General features: G+C 33.0%; 1 protein-coding gene across 6 annotated transcripts in view; it reads left to right on the top strand.

Moving 5' to 3' along the window:
* The first annotated feature begins 3,706 nt into the window (after window positions 1-3,706).
* Window positions 3,707-27,360, top strand: part of LOC144474200 (cysteine-rich secretory protein 3) — a 224,041-nt gene continuing 200,387 nt past the window's right edge. For 2 of the 6 annotated variants that reach the window (XM_078188851.1, XM_078188849.1), the window contains exon 1: window positions 3,707-3,847. The gene's annotated coding sequence lies outside the window, so the exon portion shown is untranslated. Of the gene's footprint in view, window positions 3,848-21,685; window positions 22,673-27,360 lie in introns of those variants that run through there. The other 4 variants (XM_078188848.1, XM_078188845.1, XM_078188846.1 and 1 more) reach the window with 3 other exon arrangements.

Raw genomic sequence — 27,360 nt, 5'->3', positions numbered from 1 at the left:
GTTACGCATGGCTCATTTAAGTTTTTTCTCGAATATATTTGAAATTGGTATGTATACCCTTGGTCGGAACACATTTTGAAGACTTTGATGCCGTATTTGTATCGTTTTTGCTTCAAAAATTGCCTGAACTTTATACGTTCTCGGAAAGGTACCAAAGACTCATCGATGCATATCTTTTCATCTAAATCATAGTATTTGGAAAAATTTTGATTTAGAATATCAACAAGTTCTCTTATCTTATACAACCGGTCATTTATGTTTGCTGTTTGATTATTAGTAAAATGAAGGAGTCGTAACAGAACAACTCAAACCGATTTCTCGACATTACTGTTCTTGGAAATGATTGAGAATAGGTGTTGTTGGTTCACCAATGTGAGTCGTATTTTGGTAACTTCACCAGGCCCAATCCATATTAGTAGTCCGAAAAATCGTTATATTTCATCTTTGTTGGTTGGTGTCCATTTATCTAAACGAGTGGATCTTCTATTTTGCATATATTGTTCGGCGTATCTATTGGTCTCATCAACAATTACTTGTAGAATTTCTTTCGTAAGAAAAGAAAAGCAAAGTAAAAACTGTGTGGCTGATTACCCTCGATCTGTACAGCAGTTCGGGTTCTTTTAAATGGAATTACACTTGCCGCTGTTTGTGTTATATTATTTGACCATTTCTTATCATCTATATTATGTTCATCTTCATTTTCGATATCTACTTCATCATCGGTATCCGATTCGATTCGGCGTCGCCTTATCGTGGGCGATATGTGAACTATTTCGTCTTCCGATACTTCATTTTCGGACGAGTCTTCCGATGAAGACTTCTCGGATACACTCGCAAAATATTCAGTGTTTGCATCCATATTTTTGAGGGGTAATCTACGAACATTATTATAAACACACCTTAGATAACAAGTCGTAAATGTTGCTTCATAAGCATATAACTGACGTTAGAAGTGTGCACATACCTTACTATTATACATATATAGAATGAGAAAATGCTGTTTATCTGCTGCACGTTATGCCAATATATTTTTTCTATATTTTTTTGTACACGTTTCACCAATTGTGGACGTTTCGTTTACGACGAAATAAGAAATGCGAAAGCTTGTTTGAAATAAACGAAGCCCTGTTATAATTTGTCTTTAGCAACCGTCACCATGGCGTCACGGTGGTCACCCGTGACCAACAGTCAGAGAAATGCTCCATTGGGTAAAAATATTGTCTTATATCATCAATTTATTTTTATTTTGCCATTATATGCTTTAAATAATAAAGGGACTCCCGTGGCGTCCTGAGCAAATCATGTGATTTCGGCGTGGCAGCAAAGTGTTTTAATGGGACGTCGATTAGTAGAATGATCCGACTATGGTCGGACGAACGAAATGACCGTTGGCGTTATTAGCAGTGGTTTACTGTATTCGCATTGTTACGACAAATCTATTCGGGATTCTTTGTATTCTCATATAGAAGGTCACCTAAATATCTTTGTTGTTTACGACAATATTAAAAAACTTTATGCAACTTCAATTTAAGTTTCTCAAATATAAACAATCGTGCGAATAAATAAAAACGAGCAATGTTTATATTGTATTTTTACCACAAGGAATCGTTCAGTTAACAATAGTGTCTTATCTTAGTTGGGTAAAATTTAGTTTCTACAATTCTCAATTTAGTTTTCAGAACAACTTTTGATAACAGTTTTAATGAATCAAAGTACATTATTATAATCTTACCGGTATTATAAAAACTCAGTCTCAGTTTGATTTTATTAATAAAAGCTGTTCTGTTCAGAGAGATCTATAATATGGTGATAATAATTTTTGAGGGATTTTACGGTGCCTTCATTCTTTTAGTTACAATCATATATTTTGTATACATTCATTGATGCAACTCGAAATTTTTTGTAAAAAAAGTATTGATCTATGTGAAAAATTATTTATTTAACAGATATTTAGTTCTATTCTCCAATGAAAATACGTTTATCAATTGCAAAAATTTATTTATTGTGATAATAATTTATCTATTATTGTAGATCCAAAGTATAAATCCTGTTACTTGATAGTTTCCAACAAATAATTTTGAGTTCCGCGTGTTTCTTTAAGGTCTACAACGTTGAATAAATTAAGTGATTTCTCTTCAAATGCTCATTTACTTGTTGAACTCTTTTGAGAAAGACAAGTACACTCACGTTGACACGGTAGTTAACATGATTACTTTGTCAATCAATTATTTTATGCTCTATGGATGCAATGAGCTGTTACAATGTTACGTGAAAGGTACTGCGAGCAATTTGATACAAATTAAAATTCACAGAACTGGTCTGCAAGGATGTGTAGCTGGCGATAGTTCGCGCGTGAAAGGAAGACGAGAATTATCAATCAATTACACGTAATTTATGATGATCGCGTAAAGAAACGAGCATTTCTAATCAGCCGATCTCCACAGTGCGTTGCATAGTGCGTCGTCTAGCCGCTAGACTCTAGTGGATAACAATAGAACATTTAAATTCTTTGTCTACGAAACAATTGTGCACGTGTGACTGGAAATACATTGATTACTTGAATTTTAATTATCTACATTTTATTGAATGTAGTAATTATTGATCGCTAAAAACTTCTATTCTTAAGAATACAGATAATTTCTTAATGTTTGTAATATAAATATTCAATAAAATATTTTATTTAATTAAAATTTGAAGCGACATTTTAGAAAATATGTGACAAAAATGTATCCGAGATTTGTTAATATTTCTTTATGAGAATAATGTTTACTTCTGCTAATGTATCAGAAATCAATTTTTTTAGGAAGACTCGTAAAAATAAAGATTGATGGCGAAGTAGTTTCCTTGTATCATTTTTGATATTTATTTAAATTTTAAAAAATTATTATAAAATACAGCTTATTACTGAACTGCAGACTTCGTGTATTCTAATTTAAAAGAGTAGAAAAATAATGCCTCTTTTGACCTGCTAAAACGGTTATAAAACAAATGAAACGGTAAAGCTACAATTTACTTTATAAAACAAATTCAGACAATTTTTAATTTTTTATGAAGATCCACAGTTTACCTATTACAATCTTTTATTCGGTTATTTTAACACTAGAACTACCGAATTGATTAAAATGACTAATTTCTAACTTTTTTCTTACGCCATTCCTGGTATTATAAAAAAGTTTCCGCAAGACATTTTTAGATAATCGTTTTTATTCAAGCATATATTATAATGAACATTGTACAAAGTTTAAATAAATCCAGTTTTGGCAACGTTATGGAACAATATCCGTAAGCTCAGTTTAGGGATCGATTATCGTTAAATACATAAATAATGCGAAGAACCATCAGTTGTTTACTTACTCGGTTGTTTTAACAGAATTTTTAGTTTTTAAATAAAAAGAAACTTATTACGTATTTATGAAAAATGTTAACAGGCAAATTTTCACTTCAAAACGTTGGCCTGAACTCGTTTTCTGTACTACGAAGCAAGATCAAATTCAAAAGAAGGAAAATATTATTTTACCGCACTTCCGCCTATGTACGTCGCAGATTGCGCCAGAGGATATCCTTTTCTTCTTATCGATATTCTTCCCCATGTCTTTTTCTCAAGGTTTCTGACTGATTGTTGAACATCAGTAGAGGGAAACGCGAACGTTTCCGTAGGCTATAAAAGATACGATAGTCTCAGCGAATTGTCAGTGGTCAGTTACCATTTTCGGCGTGTACAATGCATTAAAATTCGGTATATTGTTCATTTATTGACTGTGTTCTATTTATTGTGAAAACGTTGTGTTTATTGTGCACCGTTGCAAGCTTACTGATCGAATTTGGTAAAAATTATTCAGTGCGACGCGTAAGTAAAATGATACTAAACTATTACTTCGGAAAATTAGTTCATGATTCTTGGATTTTATCGTGATTCATTAACAATTGTTTTTGTTTAAAGTCCACGATTATTTTGCTTAATGCATTAAAACATATCGAGACATAAAGATAAACAAGATTTTTTGTCATCTACAGGAAATATTTGCGTTCATTCCTCTTTTATTCGTAATACTGTATTCATTGTCCGCATTTCTTGGGCAAATATATCATGATTTTATGTTAATTTTTCGTTTGTGCCTCACAACAGTTTCCTCTATGTTGTTATAAATTACTAAAATTCTATTCTACATATTTGCAATCATTTTCAAATTTAATTAAAACGCCATTACGAAAACGTTGTCTCATTTCAGGTATTTTCATTTATTATTTATTAAATGTAGAAAATATTAATAAATACCGAGGTGCATTCAATTTCTAATGCACACGGAAAAATATTGAAAAAGTTTTCGTATCTCGCGTTCACGAAATGATACGTTCTTTAAAATGTAATCAATATTTTTTTGTAAACAGAATCGACGCTAATACTCTAATTTACTCTATTATACTCTATGATACTATAATTTTTAGTGCCATGGCCAAACAGATATTTTTGTTAGATGTATTAACTGTTTATATTAATTTTCAAATTAAATCTCTTAATTTTTGTTTCACTGCGACTTGTAAAATTGATCTCTAAAATTATAAATTGGAATTGCTCTCCCATATTAATTTTTTAAATAAATCTCTTAATTTTTGTTTCATTGTGACTTGTGGAATTGATCTCTAAAAGGATGAACACTTGTATTACCGGTATCTTCGTTTCTAGTATATCTTTACTATTGCCGGTTTATTACCCAGTCTAAAACGCGTTTAGCGTTGTGTACGGAGAGTATGGTTCCCAGAAAATAATGGTTCCGAGTTACGTCGATATTCTTTTGTTTCTCAGCATCGTTAGCAGCGCATGAATATAATTCTGTTTAACTTCGTAAGAAGTAAACTAACTGCTCTCTTTCTTACGGTAAACACACTTCTACGAAGTAAAACCACGCAACGAAGCATATATGAATACCGCCATAGGCCGTTTCGGCATTTTCTATGCTTTAACGTGGTATTTGTTATTGATCCCACTCGAAAATGTTGAATATTGCATCAAACGTAATAATTAGACTGTTCATAAAATAAGAATATATTCCTCGTTTTATATTTTTCTGGTGTGTTTACTCTTTGGTAACATATGTTGTCATTTTTGTCATAAATGCATCAAATCTGCAGTCTAGTAACAACTATGCAGTTACAATCTAGAAAACTAATTTAGCAACAAAGATTGGAATATTCATATATTTTCAGCTTTTGGGCTATAAAAAGGAGTTTGGTCTAATTAGAGAGCTATGCTTCAATCATATCGTTGGACGTGTCTCATATTTTACATAATATGTAAAATGGTATGGAATCTCTGTAAACAATAATGTGTTAGTAATTAAGTGTTTTGTCAGCTCTTGTTATCCGGTTAAACAAGTTACGTTTTAAAACATTCCAAGTTGAATTACAATTCAACTTATCTTAATCTGATCAAAATCTTGTTATCCGATTAAACAAGTTACGTTTGAAAACATTCTAAGTTGAATTACAATTCAAATAAACCAATGTGCATTATGTTACAGATAATTCATATATTTTAATGGTTTGCAAGATATATCAAAATAAAGTTTAAACAGCTTCTTGCAAATCAGTGAACTTTCTCATGAACAATTCTTCTATATTATAATAACACAAAGTCAAAGATATTTGAGAACTTTAGAGCCTAGGGTTGTAAACGAATTACATTAAAAACGTATTGAATTTGGTGTTATTAATTGATTATTACTGGTTTTGCTTTTACAGGCGGTCAATTTGGTATCTGTAGAAACAGTATTTTAAAAGAAAAACGGTCAATGGACATCAAAATGTGTAGCTGAAATAGAAAATTATAAAGATATTATCTTGAACTTATTAAAGTTAATAAAGCAAGTAACTTATTTTTATTTAATTTATATTTTTTTTTACAATCAATCTAGGAAATATCTATTCTGCATAAAGACCTGCAGTCTAGTTATTAGTTTAGAAAATTAACTAATTTTACAGGGCGGGGAAGGAATTGTCATTTCTGAAAAGACGTAGTTTTACTTCAGGAAGTTGTGTTAAGTAAGAACAAGTGAAGGTGTTCGAGGTTGAATAACTGTCAAGTGCAATTATCGGTGATATAATCATAATTGTCAGTATCGTGTCTGAATACTTTAACATTTCAATAAAATCTTCACCATCTATGTTCATAAATTAAATTCCATTTAATTGTATATTAATTGGTCGAACACCTTTAAAATGTATAGATATTTTCCGAGCTGCCTACTACATTATCATATGAAGGCCGATACAATCGTTAAAAGGTCGTATACTTTAGTTACGATCACTGCAAAACTGTAAGAAAATTATACAAATTATGAAGGAAATAAAATTTTGGTAGATATAGCACAGATTCTGTAATAAATAAAATATTTGGATGCGAAAAGAAATGTTTGTGTAAGGTAAATAGATCATTAATTCAAGTTAATAAAAAATGACGAACGATATTCGTATTATATAAGTAAGGTAAACTAAAAAATCGAAAATTTTATTAATCTGAGATGATAAAGCTGTCGCCGAATAAAATGAAATATTTGTTTGGTAATATTTATTTTGGTAGATCACATAGTATTAAGTTGTCACATATGAAATGTTCGATTTTAAAATTGATATGCGGACGCCTTTACTTTATAAGATCTGGATAATTAACTGCAATATAAACATTTAAAGTATATTCTTTAGATCATTCTTTAGTTCTATTAATATATAAGATCTAATAAATTACAACAACGACATATCTCGTCCTAGATAACGTAGATACTATTATTGTTCGTTAAATATATTAAATTACCAGTCAATTCTTCCGATATAAATATAAAATGTATAAAAAAATAATATAAATTATCACGTGACCAATTAACTTCAGAATAAATATAGGTATGTTTCGACATAAAAAAATATCCTTTCGACCTATAATAAACAAAATAAGTTTTTCTATAACAAATGTATAAGTTGATCTTGCGATTTTGAAGACTGCACCGATTAAAAAAAATGTTGAATACGTCATCACGTTTCTCCTTCGAAACTCCACAAGTTTTACATTCAACACTTTTTAATTAGACGCATAATTTAAAAGTTATATGGGGTGTGCAGGTTACACGACTAACCCCGCACATCTGAACCGCGCATTAATATCAATTATACATTATGAGATATTCAACACCGTTCGGTACGTTCGTGTAGAATGCGCGCTACGAGTAATGGTAGCCTCCTTGAAAATACTTCGCACGTATTTTTTGCAGTAAGATTAATTCACGGTGCTCGGAAATAAAAAAGTTCGCAGACTGTTGCATCGGCACGACATCGTTTCGTGTGAGTGAGTGTTCTCACCGCATCCACTGCCTCGCGTTTCACAAAGGGCGGTTTCATTGAAATAGTGCCGCGATTGCGTTCGCCAGCTCGTAAAACCTTTTTGTAATTACAATGAAATTAACGGTACAGTAAGATACCGAGCTCGGCCATCGGAATGGCAAAAAAGTAGACATCCGGTTTTAATGGGAACCGGACAACCGGTTCGAAAGCCAGTCCCCGTCCGGAAATGGTTTTAACGAGGTGGTACGGAAGGATGAAGAGGACGCGGGCACATCAGAGCGCAAAGAATCGCGTGCAAAAACGTTCTCTCTGTGTATGTATAGTGTTCTCTCTGGGGGTGCCACGCTGCTCTTAAATCGGACGAGGTCAACTGATGGAGTTTCCGTCGAAACTGCAACGAGGAAAACAAGCATGCTGATGTCGCAAATTGCGGCGCAGATTCTCGAAATATTAAACGCAATGATCAGAGGCGCGCGAGAACTTGAAAAGAATACGACGTAAATTATTTCGTATGGCGTCCCGTAAGCTGAATTGCAGCGCGTTTTGATACCATCACGACTATTCGCTTCCATTTTCTCGTTTTGATCTGTATGCCAATAATCGAGTGCCCGGATATCCCTTTGCACATTCATTCCAAAATATTTGTTGTTCCCGGTAAAATATTTCAATATCCGGCCAGATTGTATTTGATACGTTTCTTATCGCTATCTGTTTCGAGTTTACAGTTTTGTTATCAATAGGCAGCGAATTTCACGCATTTATGACGACAATGAAAAGACCAAATGCAAAACAGCGAAAGCTTTTTCACAATTTGTAGATATTCTAGCACCACTGTTAACATTTAAAATGATCAAGATAATAAGTAAATGTAATATCTACATCTTGTATTTCGCGAAGACAATTTTTATTTTGCATATTAAATCGCAGTCTAGTTATCGGGAAGCTACTAAAGTTGGACAGCAAACTGCAAATTTTTGATTATTTTGATTTTGCTGTTTTATCCAATGTAACTTTTGGTGTTCAATTACAAAGACTTTCCACTGCATATTTTAATAATAGTCATAAGAATAATAATAATGGTAAGCAATGTATTCACAAAAATAAATATTAGCCGCTTAACCCTGGCGAATCAAAAAGGTATGGAACTTCTATTCTGCAGAATATTTGAAGTACTTACATATTCGAACTTATAGCCTCAGTATTGTATTAAATTGTTTTTAAAAATCGCAACAGTGGTTAGAAATTAGTAATAAGCACGCAGAAGGAACGTCTAATTCTACCTCGGAAACTAAATGTAGAAAGCACGTATTTTGCTCGAAGGTTTTCATACTAAAATATAAAAGCAGCAACTGAAAATACAGCTTTAAAATTGGAAAATTAGCCTTCTTTGTAAATAAATTTTTAGGTAAATTAAAGCTATTGTTGTATTTGGAGGGGTTAAATTAAACCGTGGACGACACATTTTTACATAAAGTTATGTCAAGTTTGATTCTAAAGGTATTATAAAGTTATGATACGAATCATTTATAATTTCTTTAAACGATGTTATAATCGTAAATAAATAAATAAGTAAATTAATAAATAGATAAAGCAGAATATTGTTTACTCGTTAAAATGTTTTGTTAGTTTTCTTATTACATAAACTTTTCAATACATTCTGCTCATAATTTGTATATATTTCACATTGGCTTCATTGACATCGTGATCAGTAAATATTATCGTAAGTATCACATAAAGATTTGCACTCTTATTGCATTTGCTTGTAACAAAATCGTTCCCGATGAATTTATTGCTATTCATGTGTATCCATTTCTCTGAATACATTGTCCGTTACAATCCCGAATTCGAATTCAAGAACTCTAGAACGACTTTTAAACATCGCGAAATAAATAACAACAAGGACGTAATAAAAAGCGACATTGAATAATCTATCATTAGCCCGAGGTTTTTATGCATCTATGATAAAACTAATTAGAAAAATATGGAAACATATTCAAGAAATTTAACAATGACAAAATTAACAATTTTCAGGTTATTGCTGAAAGATAGAAACTTTTAACTGATTACTGCTTTTCATAATTGGTGCACACAGTACTTATTTTACGTAAAGGCCCGCGGTACTCACGAAAGCGATACGAAGATCCAAAAGTTTTTCTTAGCAATTTCTCGAGCAGTTGGACCTAAGAATGAAGGATTTAATACTCCATTACAGGAAGCGTTTCACACATAGGGAAGCATTTAGACTGCTGAAAATCGACATGCAGAAGATGCAAATCGTTCGAGTGTGCGATCTGCGGGAGCAAGTTGTGCGGAAAACACTTAAAGTTCCTGAAATGAAAAGTTTTTCGACAGGCGTGAAAAAGTATTGGAACTTCTGAAACGCGAGACCCACATCATTCGTCGTGTTCGCTAGATGAAAGTCACAGTTGCTTTGCACTCCGTTAAACCTCCTAATGTTTGGTTAACTGTCACTTTAATATTTTCCAGCGTCCGTGAGTTTACGTTGCAAATGAAATGGTAAGATAGGTACGAATTCGACGCTGTGCAAATAAGAAAAATGTTGCGAATATTATTTTCAAATGCTTAAAGGAATAGTAAAACTATGGAGTAAGCAGATCTTAATGTTTGCAAACAGAATTAATTTTCGTGTTGAGTCTTGGTGTTTTTTGTGTCGAAATAAAATATCATTTTAAATAGTTACTCGCTTTAGTATTCGGACACTAAGATTCTTTTAAGTTTAGTGGCTCACATCTTCCTTTTCCACTTGTTTTTTGCTACGTAAATTTATTTATCGTAGATAACAGAAGCACAGAGAGTTGTCGCGTAATTGCATTGTTTTATTGCGTAAGAAATATTAAACAAAATGATATGAAATATTCGAACATTACAAAAATCTCATAACACTATCTACATACTTTAATTATGGCACTGAATCACCTGCCTGAGATGTGTAAACATATTTGAAATATGTTTTTTAAATATTGGCTTCATTCTCCTTGTAATCGAATTTTTAGTTGTAAAGTGAGTAACATTATATAATTAAACATATAATTAATTATTGTTTGAAATAACATTCTAGCCACGTTTGCATACGATTATATTGTACATTGATCGGTCCTGAGTAAATGCAATGCTCTATTGAATAATGCTATTAACCAATGCTCATAAGAATATAATTTTGGTTAGAGTATTATTCAGGTTGTCCGCAAACTGAAATTTAAACCAACAAAGGCAAAAGCTCTTATTGAGGTAACGCCTCGAAAAGTTTCGTAACGAAAGAAGTTCGAGCAGAAAGTTTATTCTTATTTAATATTGGTCGGAACGGTCAAGGTCGTCAAATAGAGGAACCGGTGGAAATTTCGACGAGTTTGTTTGATTTAAACATTCATTTCGTCTGGCAGATATACGAGGACGGGACGTACTTACTCAGTATTAAGCGTCTGGAATATATATATATATAAATATATATTTGTGCTAATTAGGTAGCTGGCTTAGTTTCGTTAGACCCGAGACCAAACGCCTCAAGATTTGCTTATTGAGCTCCTCGGAACCTGTACAAATAATGTCGGCAGATTTCAAGCAGGGATAAATAGGTGGTAAAAGCTTATTAATAACTCCATGTTCACTTGTTATTTATGCAGGAAGAATTTAGGTACAGATTAATGAAGAAATTTTATAAAAGGTTATATTGATTGCTTGTTGATTCCATTCTGTCTGAACATTTTAAATTCTATTCTCGATTTTTCAATAGATACTGTACAACTTTTCATTTCCCTACGTTTGTATTTTAGATTAATGAATTTATTCAAAATTTGAAATTACAAATAAGTCAAGCGTAAAATAAAAGTGGATAGAAACTATAGAAGAAAGATTTTACGCAACCATTTTTGTGAAGTATATGAAATTAAAAATAAGTATTGACTTATAGATGAGAATATCACAATCTTGCTTCATTGTTGCGTCTGTGTTTATTACTAAATTCTAGATCTTTATACAGAATGAAAATATTCAAATATGAAATATGAAATGTAAAATGTGAAATGTGAAATATGAAATATGAAAAATAAAATATTTCAAAGACAATTTTAAAAAACCGAACTGAAATCAAAATAAAATGTTTCCTTGAGTAATTTTGATAAATTGGAAAGCTTAATAAAATTTTTAAATACATGTGATAATAAGGTCTAGGTAATAGCTTAATTGTTATCGTCAGCAACTACTATGTACAAGATTTATCTCTAGTTTAAATCGTGGTGAACATGGTGTACAAATTATATGATATGATATATTATATTGTTGATGTCGTTGTGAAAATATTATACACGTTTTTGTTTTAACGAATACGAAAGCTTCTTGCATTTGTGGATGCACGCATAATAGCTGATTTAATATTCCCACACATCATTTCCAGACGCATATTACGTGATGCTTGTAACGGATACAATTGGTACAATTGCTATTGTGCATTGTTTCTATTCCTCTCGTGGTTCGATTACAAGAGTAGGGTGTATTGCAACTACATCGCGTTTTTTCGGCGTGCTATTGCATTCGAATAACAAGCTCCTCTATTTGATCCGTTATATGAATATTCTAACATCATAGAAATGACATTTTAATATTTTGTTGTCTGGATTATGTAGGAACTACATAAACATTTATTCCTCTTTTTAGTTATTTGATTGTGTTTGATTGCAATACAATAATATTTTCCAATTATATTTTCAAAATCAAAGTTGCCTTCGTATGAAGCTAATTTATAAATTTCTGATTTATATATAAATTTGTTATAAATACATAAATTTCGATTCTCCTGAAGATTGATTTATAAACTTCATATCATTATAAAATTTAATACAAATTTATATGTGTTATTAAGCAGAAAAAAATTGACAGATACGATATAGGTTTCTTCTAAAAATATTCTATTTACAACCAGTGTCCTATGGAAATTGTCCGTAATCTTAGAAATTGAAAACTGTTCTAACAGTTAACCGCCGAAAGAAAATTACTATAAAGAAAATAATGATATTATAATAAATAATAAACAATTTATATAATTAATTAAATACATATATTACTTTAATTTTAAGAAACTTTTAAGATTGTTGACGTGGCAGTTCATGTGTTAAACCAAAGCGTAAATATGTGACCGAATACCCATAAAAATCGTTGTCTTATAAAAACGGCGCGCGAGGAAGCAAAATTGCATTCCATATTTGAGAGGCTTTCGTCCGTAAAATTTCGAAGCACCCAGGAATATCGGAGTGCCCTATCATGGTGCGAATTACGCGAATAATTTAAGTCGAATGATAAAAGGGGGTGCGATTGAAAACCCTTCTCGCGAAAGTACTGCGCTATTGCGATAGGGGGTAGGAGGTTCAAAAGCGAGCAATACGTCCATGTGATTCGATGACGTTGATCGTCCTCGGTATATCGGTCGTATGTACCTCCCGGGCATATCGGGCTTGTAGCGCTGTCATACGTGCTGCGCAGCGTAGTGTTGGTTCAGCCCGCGGACTGACGACTGTCATTTTCGAAGTTTCGCAACGATCAGCAGAGATTTTTTCGCGTGCGGAATATTCTCCCGATGCACAGTGGGCTGGAGATTTGTTTCACGTGGTTAAAATCACATTCTTGGAGTTCCACGTTTCATCACAATTTTTGTATACAACAATTGACGACTCTTCTTAAATTAAACACTTAGATAATTAAACACTTTAGATAATTATGTGTGCGCAGACATTTGGAGACAAAATTCAGAAATTGAGAGTGAAATCAATTTGCTGTGTGAACTCACTATACAGCATAAATTACTAGCTTTTAATTAATGTAATGTATATATTAACAGGTGCAAATTATAATAGCGCTATTGAAAAAGTGTACCATAATCAATTAAAATTTAATGATCAAAAATTAATTCCGTTATAATTTCTTAATTATAATAAGATGCGCAAGAAGTCATATAACTTTGCTTTGAAATTTTAATGTAACTGAATAAAATACATTAATTTCAAGAGATTTTGTAAGTCTTTGGTGCAGTCGTCAATGTACTAAATCTGCATGCACTGGTACGATTTGGGCGCGTTTGTATAAATCACAGTTTGTATAAATCCTTCATTTTATTAATTCTAAAATATTATGCGCGCGTTACTTTCTCACTGTTATGAAGTAATTAGATTTCGCCAAAATATCAGATGGCGTTATGGAAACTTCGGGCAGTGTATACTGTAACCTTAAACTTCGAAACAACGCCAAAATCAGTTTGTCCACAAAAGCCGTGTTTCCGAGCTACTGTGCGATGCAGCGTAATGCAAAAGCTAGAAAATATCGTCAGCACGCGGAACGCGAAGACGAAACGATAAAGAGAGCGCGCGTCTCTGACGCGGTTTTGCATCAGCAGCTTTCGGCGCTTCGTTGTGTTTCTAATTCGATTTCGCGTTTCTAGATTACGCGAAAAATAGAATTGACGCATCATTGTTCAATTTTTAGAGGATTCAACCGGACGGAGGATTCTGTTTTTTGAAGCTCGGCGATTTGTCATCTGGACGTGCAGGCCGATTGAAAGATAATTGAACACACTGTTCTGAGTGTATAGTGTACAGTATTTAATTGTTTTCGCGTCGCCCGGCGTGCGCTCCTACAATTTTAATGCCGTTCAAATCGATTTCTGATATGCGGAGCAACAACTTCTGTGCACTGTGGGAAAGTCTTGCAGACAATTACGTACGCCTATGTCAAAATTTGATAGCATTCATAGATTGCAGATCACGATATTTAAAAGTGTTTAATCGCCAGATTGCGGGTTTCTACGCAAAATGAGAATTCTTTACTTCGACTGCAACAAACAGGAATAATATGAAAATGTATTTTTATATATAATATTTACCGTTTCGTATTTCACCTGCTCATTTTTTATCATAAATGTGGCGGTCATAAATTTGAGACAATGAATTTTCATTTCAGTGAATGCTGATTGTGTTGCTTTTGCTTATTTATGTAGCATGTTTCGTTTTGAAGTTTATAGGTGCATGTTTTACCTTTTTAATCCTTTGACTACAAAATATATACCAATATATGAGCCGTCCACTGCACAAGTGTCAAAGCACTTGGTACAGTCATAACTTTTTATATTTATAGTAACTTTCCCTAATAATTAAGATTAACACCATTAGACAACAGAAGTTTTTTGTTCACTGAATAATAAATAATTTATTTCAGAGGTCACTTTGCTTATCTCCATACTTTAATGTAAATCGTTGTAATAATGCAATTTAAATATACTAGCAAGCCATGAATGATAACGATGAATTTTTTATTGCCGTCTTATCAAAATTTCAGTAAAGTAAATTATTCAGTCATAATCTAATTGTCGTAGAATCAAGTACCTGTAAATTCAAATTAATTATTATTAAGAATGTAGTTTAATGTCGTATATTTTAATTTCTATTGCATATTTTACCAGTCTTACAGGACTATATAATTCTTATAATCGTGATGGGTGAAACTAATAATAATAATGTGGATGTGTAAATAGTGATTCTTTTGATGTTTCTTCAATACGATTTATCAACAAATAATAATATATTGCAACAGAATCATTAATATTATTTTTTAGTAGAAATATATTATGATTTTCTTTTCCTGTGTTAAAGAAACACTGAATTAAAATTCATTATTCATAAAAATGGTAACATTACTAATGATTACCTTTCGGCTATTTTTTCTGATAAATTTTATATACTGTTTGATGAAAGTTACATTTGTATTCATGCATTCTACAATATTTATTTCGATTTAAGTTATGAAGAGAATTTAAAAAAAACACTATGCATCATTTCATTGCATTTCTCCACTTTTTATTTTATGGAGTTAATCAATTTGTGCAGTGAATGGTTCATATACATTTTGTGGACACCTTCACTGTTGCATTAACTTGTCATTGTGTTAAACACGTTAAATGAAATTTATTATTTATTATCGCATCAATATCGAAAGCATGATATTCTTGATGCGTCTACTCGTTACAGTCACAACATTCGATCCATTTTAAATTATAACAATTTAAATTTATTAGTTAATCTAATAAATATATGTGGTGAGTGAACTGCGGTGCGTTCGTATGCGTGAGAGTACGTGAGCAGCGAAGCGTGGCAGCGGCTCTAAGGTATCGATCGATAATCTAGACAAATGAATGAAGCGATCGCGAGACAGAATAAAAAGGAAGAGCGTTAAGCAGTCAACGCCCAGCCTCGAATCGTTAAACATCGTTTGTACTGTTACTAATTTAAATATATCTATTCCTTTATTTATTAAATTGAGTGATTCTTCAACCGAGATATCCATTCGGAAGACTCGCGATAGGGGAATCCCACATATATGTACATATTTCAATTATAAGTTGAAGAAAATTCGACGTGGAAATCTTGTACAATCGACCCCGATTGTTAGTGTGACAATCGTTACTGACCGCACTTTCAAACTTTAATTGTAAGAAAGTATTTATAACGTACTTATTAATGCCAAGTAACTGTTAGTATTTCTTTAGTATATTTGAAATAAGACGTTTAAAACAAGAAGGAAGAATATATTTGCTGAAAAAGCACTTGCATCACAATTTGCTTTTTGGTATCGAAAAGATATTTTTTTCTTTATGCGAATGTATATTTTGTATCTGCCTAAGTATGATAGATGAATGGTCAAATGCCATTTTACATTATATATCTCAATCATGTAATAATATTTACCATATATATTGAGATATTTAACGGGTCACAACCGCCCCCCGTATTGCAAATGTCATCAGCCCCCCCCCCCCCCCCACTGATGTTACTACAAGTTATTGGAATTTCTTTTAAAGTCTATATGTGACTGTTATAAAGCAGATTTTAATGTTGATACTAATACATTTTATTATTAATATTCGTTTGTTAACTTCACTCACATGTTGTCGTCCATTCATAACGAGTATACTCGCGAAAAACAGCTAATTCGTTATACAATGATATATAAATCAATGTTGAGATTGTTAGAACGTATTTGTGATATTTTTAATTAAGACCACGAAGACCACGTAAGAAACCATGATTTTAGTCAAGTTAGGATTGGCAAGAAATATTATTCTGGAACGAATCGGAGTTCTCTCTTACTTCTTCTGATGGAATGCGATACGTGAGACATCGTTTTCGAGAAAATTTATAACCATAGTGGATTTGATCAATTTCTTTCTTTCTTCCGTTTCGTTTTAATCTTTCGTCCGCTACTGTATGTATACATTTTTGGTACGAAAACTACAGTCTGTGAAAATTTCAAAAAGTTTGAATTTATGCAGTGATTGAAACGTAGTGTATAAAATTCATGTATTTGACGGAAGAATATATGGAAACAAATTGCACGAATTCGGAAAAGTCAAGCAATTCAATGAAATTCTAATATTTAATTCGCACGCGAGTTAAGATTTAATTTGCGAGCCGAGATCATGCAAGATCTTGTTATTTTGCATAAACTAAGACGATAAAAATTGCATGTTTTATTATTATATCATTCGTTTTGCCTAAAATTGATTAAAAGTTCTATTATTGCAATTATTATCGTTAAGATTATTTATACGAATGTAGAATATATTGAGACTGGCAAAAATTCGTGTCCTTGCAAAAACAGTTGTTTGCATTTTGCTTTACTAAAAGATCAACATTGATTCACCATGAATCGAGCAATCAAGTAATTTTGCGAATCGGTACATTTGTTATAAAATATTAACACTGGAAATGGCACCATTTAGTTTTTAACAAGAAATATTGATCAATTCGTGTGCATCGATTGTGATGAAATTGAAACAAAAAATATTCGACAGATATTTTTCATGGCTATTCGATTTGATATTTGCAGAACGCAAATAGTCCCCAAAATGGTCGACGAAAAATCAGTTTTATAAAATATTTCGGGCATTGATGCTAACAGGTAACGACGTTAAATATAAAAATTACAGAATGAAGCGTTGTAAGTAGTATTTTCTTTTTATTTTACAAAATTAGTTACGAATAGGAAAAATATTGAATTGTAGAGAATACTTGCTATACTATATATTTGCATTGTCTTGGTTGACTTAAGTCAATATTTCTATTATTATATGAGTAAGGTTTTAATTGATTACAACGTTTGTTGAAACAATGTAGAGAAATAAAATAATAATATAGATTTAATGTAAATTAGCTTTATTTTGTCATCATTTTCATTTATTTTTAGTTAATAAAAACACCAAAAATATAAATATAAATACATTGACTGAAGTAAAATGTTTATATTGTACTCGCAATGTAGCTATGCAGTTAAATGTTAAATAATTTCGATGGAATATTAGGTAAACAATTTTAAACAAATGTGTAACGTTATTTATTAAAGTTGCGGTACTACATATGTCATAATTGTATTCAATTAAGCATGTATTAGTTATTCACTATGCAATTCGATCAGACACAAATTTACTGTGACACCAAGAAAATACGAATTAATTAATACTTAAATTATAAAATAAACGAGAGAAAATAATTTCTTACGAATTATTATAATATATTACTCAATTAATGCTTAAAACATTCCGTTGATGGTAACCGATACAGAAACAAGTTGCAACCTGAGCGTTTCATAGAATGGTTTTTTAAACGCCCAGAAGTATCTGTTCCATCTCATTCGCATAAACGTTTCAGTAAACATCGTGATGTAAACGATCATTTAGGAGTTCGCCACGTTTAGGTGGGGAAAGTTTAAAAGCGCCACAGTCGAAGCCCTTATCTTTTGCGCGATGCGCCTCTTTCAATTTATTCCTGTCCAAGTTTGCTTCTCGAATTGCTGTTTCGGTACTGTTTCGTATTATGCGGACACCTTGTACACTGTATATTCGCAGATAATTTTATTTCACTTTGGGCACAGTTTGATAGCGCAACTTCATTTGCTCCCGCGGACGCAACTTCCTCTCCTCGGACTTATGTATTCTTCCGCGCGCATGGCCTGCCGCGAAAATAACTAAACTTTTTTAAAATAACAAACACAGACACTTTTCAGTGAAAAACGTACACCAGCGGAACCTGCGTTTCCACTTCTCCGACTTTCGCGGTGTACCATTTTATACAAGGTGTCAGCTTCCCGCGGAACAAGTACCAAATTTTCTTGGAACATTAGGAGAAAGAATAACAATATTTTCGATCCGGTTACTGTGTGACCATGATCTACCAAAATTATTGCGCTTCAATTATTGAACACTCACCGTGAATACTTGCACAAATTTAATATAATATTTAACACACTCTAATAAATTGTATTTCTTACGAAAAGATGTAAAAGTTCATATCAGAGATTTACATTTTTTTTGTAAGGAATCAAACTTATTAGAGTACGTTAAATATATTGTGTTCATATTACAGATGACTGCTTTAATAAAATTTTACATGTACATTTGTTCTCTTTAAAAACATGTCAAAGATGATTTAAGATTTGAGGTTAAGTAGGCCTATCTTGTGGTAAGCGGCACAATAAGTAACGTATTCAGCGAGAAATATGATGTCTTATTGTATACAGTAACGAAATTATAGAAATTGAAACTGAGAACAAAAAATCAAATAAATACCCATTGTTTTCTTTTTGGGCAATCTTAATATGTTTTATCAATACAATTCGCATTGTGATATCTTACCTAGAACGATATATTTTACTAAATATCGATCTTCATTAGATCTGTATTTTTAATTAATCGTCTGGCAAACCGCCAATATTCACTGCGTTATTATTGATATATTAGTGTTAAATAAAACATGGAAATGAACTGTATTTACTTACTATAACCAAACAAAGGTTGTTAATGAAGACATGCAAGTTCGATTCAGTAGAGGTAACTGTATTTCTCACAATTCTGAATAAGAAGTTTGAATAACAATTCTAAATATGAATGAATAAGTAATTAATTGCGGTCTCCCAGACCAGCGATAATAGATAAGGATGAATATGTTCTCGTCTTCTAAGAAAGATATTTATATATCATACGTGAGGAAAATTTATGTTGCACCTGTAGATGAAATCGTCGTTGGGGAGAACTAGCATAGATGTGATACATATTTAAGTGCCATAATTGGAACACTGTATTGATTTAACACACATTATATAGAATTCATTATTATTGGGCATTACCATCACCTTAAAAATGATCAATCTTTTTACAATAAAATTATACTCGTTTTGTAACTAAATAAATAAATTCGTAACATATCCAATCACACGTATATTGAAACCGCTATTAGTTCATTTAGAATTAGCAAACAATTAATTTTTTTCGTACTTAAAAGTGAAATTTTTCCTTTTTTTCGTAACGTGGTACAAAGTGTTGTTCCGTTTGATTCTTTCTTCGTAATAGTTAAACAAGATAGAGAGAACATTAATTTCTAAGATACTTTTATTCAGAAATTTTTGTTAATACTGTTCAGTTCCTTTTCATTGGAAGAATTATTTCTTGTCATAAAATACTAATTATTCATTTTCAGATCATGTTCCCCCGGGATCAAATTATTTTCTCATAGGTTTGGTACAATATTGACGCCTTTTGGCAGAGGCTAATAAGAAAATAAATGAATAGGTAAATAAAACATACCGTATACATAAAATTCGCTAGATTGCTTATAATAAATAATAATAGAATAGAATGAAGTCTAGATTGAAATAAATTATAAACAAGTAGATAAAAAGTGCGCATGAAAGTCGGCTAAAGTATATGATATTAATATATATAAATATATATTATTTCGTTAACAAAATGTACTCACTGAAGAAATTAAAAATACAAGTGAGAGTTGGTGAAACTCATTGGCATTGTTATCATAACTCTAACTTTAACTATAATATAATTAGATAGATCGTATAGTATTTTCGTTAGCTGGTCGAAAACAAAGTGTCCCATTCATGGTAATTTTCCCTTATCTTATTCAACGATTTTAACAGCTAGTTTTGCTAGCTGTGGCAAGACTTACTTTGTGGTATAGTAAGAAATCGGATCTTATGGCGTAACCGACCCTCGCCTACTGTATATTCTTGTAATTTCATTTTTATGGATTACGATACGGCTCAAATCGAATCCACGATCCTTGATATTGTGCACAAGATGATGCATATGTTCCATTTAGATTGAAGTCGAAACTTCTCCGTGTAACTGTAATTGGATTTCTGAATAGAGGCTCAGGAAACGAATACACATGGCTGTCGTACGTTCTTATTCGAGTTTTCATACATATCTGTACGTATATGTATATGTATATGTATATAATATAGTATATTGTAGAATTGGGACTGTATCTCCTGCTCCAAAAATTCAGAATTCTCTTGACAACTATACGAATAACTATGTTGTATTAACAAATAATGTTCCTTGCTTAATATTACGATTTTTTAGATTTTCAATCTTGCTATTTTTCTAAAGTATCCTATTTCTCTATTTATTTGTCTTTTTTTACGAGTATACTCCTTATAATATACTCATCAAAAACAGTTAACTGGTTAGACAGGATATATACTTTCATAGTTCATATTAAATAATTGATTTTCTCGAAAAGCTTCAATTGTACATCCATGATTAGTTCGGGTATTCAAGCCATTTCTATGGTTGCAAGGAAAAAAGTCGCATGTTACAATTTCAAAAAATTGATGTTACTGCATTAACCCTTTGTACTCGAGGTCATGCGAATGCAAGGTGCGAATCTGAAATAATTTTTCTGGCTCACAGTATGTCCATTCTATGTAACAAAAGTGCACTTTCATTTATACAAAATCGATTCTTACGACTCGTAACAACAGTTTCACTATTTAACAATTTTTTAAATTTAAACTATGCTGGTATAAAAATAATCTTGTGGCGCGATGGAACAATTCTAGCGGTGCCTCAGAGTGCAAAGGGTTAATACAGGATTGACGTATTTATCAGAAGAAGCATCGTTAAAATCAGTTCTACGGACTCAAAGGAACGATACAACATAGTGGTCAGAACTTGAAGGGACAGACAATATCTTGGAAGTGAAAGCGTGCAACGTGTACTTCTCTGAAAGCACAGATTTTAGTTTACGGGATCGGTTTTTCGGCAATTCGTCGGCGAACGTGTCCCTGGTGGAGAGTCGAAGCCTAGTCGAAGAAAGCTGTTAGTGGTCGTTGGTCGCCGGCGATCCCTTTGAACCGAGTCGCCAGGCGAGAGTGACGACTCCTCGCGCGTCGGTTTTCGCGCGCTCGCCGACAGCACGAGGGTACGTCCGCGCGTAGTTTTCTCCCCGTCGCGTCGTCGCGTCGGCAGAGGAGCTTGCGCCAGTTTAGTGTGCGTCGCACAGAGAGACGCGCGCCGCGACGCGACGCGCCACGGAACGGAACGCTCCTCGGGCCAGGTGACCCTTTTCGTGGCGGCACGCGAGCACCCGGTGCCAGTTTCGTTCAACTGATCGAAGAAGAATCATCTCCGGTGGTGGCTTGTCATGACCGATCGTTCGCCGAGAGCACGCCGCCGACGATCGATCTGAACGCGATCGCATCGTACCAATCGATCCGAAAACCGTGTGGTGCGCGTTCGAACGGTCCTCGAAATGATAAACAAGTGAGTACAGCAGTGCACGATTTTTTTTTCTCGATCTCGCCTAAATCAACCGGTCTCGAAAAGTCGTTACTAGATACTCCCGATGGTGTCCTTGAAATTGTTCAGTGTCGGGAAGGACGCATCGGAGCGATGAGGATTTTGTGTGCTCCGTGACGGTGTCCAGCTGAATTCGCATCTTTGGACTTGTGCTGGCTACGCCGTTCTGTTTGCTCTGTTTTAGTGTTGGTTCGGTTTCATGGGTAACCATGAATTAGCATAGTCCGTTTCCGTCTCGACACTCTCTCCGCCTTAGAAGTGTTTCTATGCTCGCTAAGACATTACAGATGTTCCTTCTATGAAACCGGGACCGCAATGTTACGAGGTTTCCCGTGCGGAATTTGTGCTGCAGTTTGACTCGCCAACGACGGGATTCGATCTCGAGTGAAGTGCACGCATCGGGAACAGTCGTTTGGTGTTCGAGATTGTGGCCGTTCGGAAACGTTTAGCCTGGGCTGCAGGACTGTCGACTAAGACGGATGCTCCGGGGAATCCGTGTTCGGCTAATGTGAAAACCGAGCCGGGTATTGTGCTGACAGAAAACAGTTTCGAATTGGCAACCATGCGATCGGACAGGTTAATGCGCGGCTAAATAGTAATTGTCCGAAAGCCGCGACGATTGTTCCTAATTATTGACTCCGACCGCTTGGTTTTGCGGCTGTCAGTCAGGTTTCGACGATTTCCACGGGGATTACGGTGAGTCGCTCTCTCTCTCTCTCTCTCTCTCACTCTCTATGCGTGTGTGTGACGAGAAAATATTATTTTCACGCGACCCGTGACGTATTAACGTGTTTGTCCACTCTATTGCGTTCTCGTCAATGAATGTGATTAAACAGAATCGCAAATGAGACTTCGAACGAGTGTTAACGAGGCGACGAAGATCAACCATGTCGTATTTGCGCGATTTTTGGAAACGAATTCTTCGATGAAATTTTGCGTGTTTTTCTACTTTTTCTTACACAATTTTTTTTATAGAATTCATATAAATGTTGTGAAGCCGAAGATAAATTTAACTGCCTGATCAAGTGCAAACTGCTTTGATGATCAGACTGCAGATTTTGTGCGTTTATGGCAAAATTGGGTAGCTGAAAATCGTGAAGAACATAAGAAGAAGAGCTCAATGATATTGTTACACTACTTGCAGTTTATGAATCTTATTAAGAGAAAGAATTTGTCTATTCAATTTTCGTTTATTATAATTGCTCGGCTAAATTTGTATTTTGCATAAGTATCCGCAATTTAGCGATGATAAATCCTTTGGAATTTCACTGGCGATTATTCGAAATTCGCAAAACAAATATCCGCAGATAATAAGTTCCTGGGGATTTGCACTATATTTTTCGTACAAGTCAAACTAAAAATGAACCAAAATATTAATTTACTAATATTGCGAAATATTTGGGATAGTGGATGTTAAATACCGAAAAATGTGGATCCGCATTGACAGATGTTGAGAATAAACCGAATGTATAAATTTTATGTGATTTGTATGAAAAGCTCAGCACAATACGACAACTTTTAATGAAGCATTTCCTATGTACTCTTTTTTTTGCTTAAATTTAATCACATTTATCGAGAGAGACCATTTTCATAAGCAGTTACATAACATTTAAGTGATATTTCTGGGATAGAGCGTGCCTTTTATTTCCCACTTATTAATTGTGCACTGGCGTGTTTGAACATTTACGGAATAAATGTATCAGCTCCGCAATATTTTCAGGATTGTTTCACGCTCGACCTGGAAATTAAACAATTTTTCTGAAATTAAGAGAATGAGGAAAACTTGGCATACGAACGAAAACCTTCGTACGGAACAGCATAATTATCCGTCGCATTTTTTGCATATTTTACAGTGTTCAATTAATGCCAAGTATTCGGAAAATTCAAGCTTTATTTGGACCTGTAGTTCTACTTTTATTATTAAAGCATTTATAACGAGATAAAATTAGACTCCTGGCTTTCATTCTGTTCGTTAAAATTGCTCGCATACAAATCACACCGAGATTTATATATTTATAGTTCGTTGAAGTATTACAAAGGCGTTTCGCGTAGTGTTGCAAAATTGTCCATCTTCTATATTTTCACGATCGCCAAAGTAAAAATAGAATTGTTAGTTTTGATTTTGGGTTGGTACATGGGCATACACGGTTCTGTCACATGGTGAGAATGTTTGCGTACAAAATTGTTTTAAATCTATCGGTATTTACTTTTCTCATCCCTTGATATTAATTGTAAACACGAATCATACAAACAATTTCGCTTTGTTGGAATAAAAGTCATAGTCCGGATGGGAAGATCTAAATTTTTCTGCGAATATAAAAAAGAAATATTCAAATGTTATAATTTTCTGGATAAAATTGTTGAGATAAGGAGATTTAACCATAATTTATTTTCATCCTTAATCAGTTGAAAATATCGAGCAACATTGTTAAACATTTGTCTTGTATTCAACGTGCGTTTCATCAACATCATGAGAATATAATTCGGATTCGTATGCAAAATATTTTGACCGAGATGGTCAGTTACAAACTTATTCAGTAAATATCCGTTGAAATTAACTCCAGAATATTAATGGTGCGAGAATTGCGAGTGATAACATGCTCGATACGCGAATAGCGAAATAAATGTACGTAAATTGTTTTGCATAAAGATCGTTTTGATTTACATCGATATTCGATATGAATAACATTTATATTACAGATGCACAAAGATGCATATATAACATTTAAACTGCATTGTTTACAATACGAATAATGTTTCGTTCAATATTGTTTAACGAGTTCATATTTACTAAATTATCATGTTTCGAAGATACGAATCAGAAAGCAAATTAAATTGAGAACAATATTCAATATTTCTGTGCTTACGAAAAAATTGAGGCACGTTCGAATCTATTCTGCCATTTTAAAGGTTAAGAATAATTATTTCGTTACTGTACATTTGAAAAAAGTGTTCACAAATCTACGATGTAAGCAGTAGTATACTATTTATATACGAAATAAAGTCCGTTCGTTGTCGTGATGTATTTATGAAAGTAGAATATTTAGTGTTAAATTTTTCGACTACCAAGAATAATAAGAAAAACGTAATCCATGTGGATCGGTTAATATCGATATCTGCAACAAACACAATTTCAATTGGATTTGCACTGATAGATTTTATGAGTGCGCTGTACGAAGCGAACAGCGAATGTATTTCATATCGATATTGTATTTACATTTTCTCCTCTGACTCGGATATTTATTTACAAACATCGACAGTATGTAATCATTGGCTGTAGGAATCGTTGCACCTTTTAGCCCTTTCATAATTTCAATATTTCTGTTTTTCGTCTAGCTAAAATAAATACTCCACAGTTCGATTCTATTTCACGAATGACAAAATTTAATTTTCCAATTACACTGATGACTTCGTTATATCGAAACGTTTTTTTACATACATTTTGTGATAAATCTTGTGGCAAAGATTTTACGAAGTCTTACACACGTCTTCTAATATAAATATGATATTAAACCTGTCGACGGACAACTGATACCGGTGCAATTGAACTGCAACTTACATTCATTTATGAAAAAAGTTAGTGGGTTAGTATCATCAACTTGTTGAAGCTGGTATACAAAGAAGCAAATTTTGTTTATCTACAGAAAAATAAATCAATACATGTCAGATTGTGAGTAGATTTCAGAAATATTATTTTTTCGCTCAAAACCGCGTAACTTTCATTTCTGTATACTATATAATCATTTCTACACGATATAGTATCAACATTGTCATATATGCAGCAATAAATATAAGACGAAGCTCATTTGTTTCCTAACTTGTTAGAGAATCACGTTCATGGTTCGTATGGGTCTTCATGGAAGCGTAAATTAGAAATTTACGATGATGTTACGCTGAAATCCCCGTAGATAATCTTGCTTAGTGGTGGTGTAAATAATAATTGAATGAACTGACGTTAACAAGTAGAGACTCGGTAATCCACTTTGCTATGCATATGCAAAAACAGTCGCCCCTCGAAACAGTTCCGCAAATATTGCGACAAGTTTTTCTCATTATAATATTTCACAGTACTATTTGCGGTGAATATTACCAGCGATTTATTTTAGAAAATTCGAGCACATGTTTCAGTCATCTCGTACTCTACATTTATTCTACTACAAAGATTAATATTTATCTGTCTGATGATTATAAATTTTGTACATTTAAATAAGATTAGAATTTCTGTTGTAGAGATTCTAAATTACCTTTGTCTTTTGAACGCACTACATTCTGCGCAAGATTAAAAGAACTTTGTACTTTGATGGCTTCAAAACGTGGAACTCTTTTGAATTTCTACGCGGTTTTACATTATTATTATTCTCTATGTTTCACAGTTATAATTACAATTAACTTTTGTATTCCAAAGTAATAATTAACGTCGCATTTTATGCTTCATAATTATAATTACAATTACATTTTATATTTCAAAGTTATAATTACAATAAAATTTCATGTTCCACAGTACTAATTGCGATTAAATTTTAAGTTTCAAAATAATATTGCGATCTATTGTAGCCAATGTAAAACTGGCATCTCCGTAGACTAAAAATAGGGAGTCGTTCATATGCTTCTCAATAGTATTTGCATCGTTGAACACATTTTTTCAAGCAGAAGTTCCTTTAATAATCCACCGTGACATCTCACTAACCAATCGCACTTTAATAGATTTTTTCGTCTAATTCAAAACTAAATTAATTATCCCGAAACAGCTCATTTCAAATTAACCTTGTATCCATATTTATTCGAACTAAAAATATTTATTATCTTCCCATCGTGGAAAGCTCTATGATTTTATCTTATAATATTTGATGTTGTTAATTTTTTATTACATAAAAGTTATTTAATATTACTTAGAGATTGAGGAGTATATTTACAAGCGGTCACACTCGCGCGTTCAATTTGTTTTACTATCGTATCCTATCAGCACTAGCTAATATTCTTAAAGTTCTTCGTTGTGGTCATGATTGCAGAAGGGGGTTGAACGACAATGGAAACACTATGCTACGTAAACAACGAGATGGTAATACAAAATGCAGGGGGCGTAACTTATTCGGTGTAACTCGTATTAGATGCTCCGTGGAAATATTACGTTCGCCGTTCGTATCTGTACGCCAGGCTCGATTCGAGTCAAATGTAAAAAGTTGCTATTGCAATTCAGTAGCTAACTACTGGCTGAGAGTCTATGACCTGCATCTGTTGTTCAAATCGGCGACCATGGTGGCTGAAAACCGCGTTCGCATCTGCATTCATATTTATATGGGCGGAAGACGCATGTAGATATGTCCGTTTCTTCTCATGTCACATGTCAAATTTATCTGTGCATACTGCATCACGCCTAGATTGCA

Source organism: Augochlora pura, chromosome 8 (genome assembly GCF_028453695.1).
Source record: "Augochlora pura isolate Apur16 chromosome 8, APUR_v2.2.1, whole genome shotgun sequence".
Lineage (NCBI taxonomy): Eukaryota > Metazoa > Arthropoda > Insecta > Hymenoptera > Halictidae > Augochlora > Augochlora pura.
Note: the sequence above shows the minus strand (reverse complement) of the source record. Positions and strands in the feature narration are given on the sequence as shown.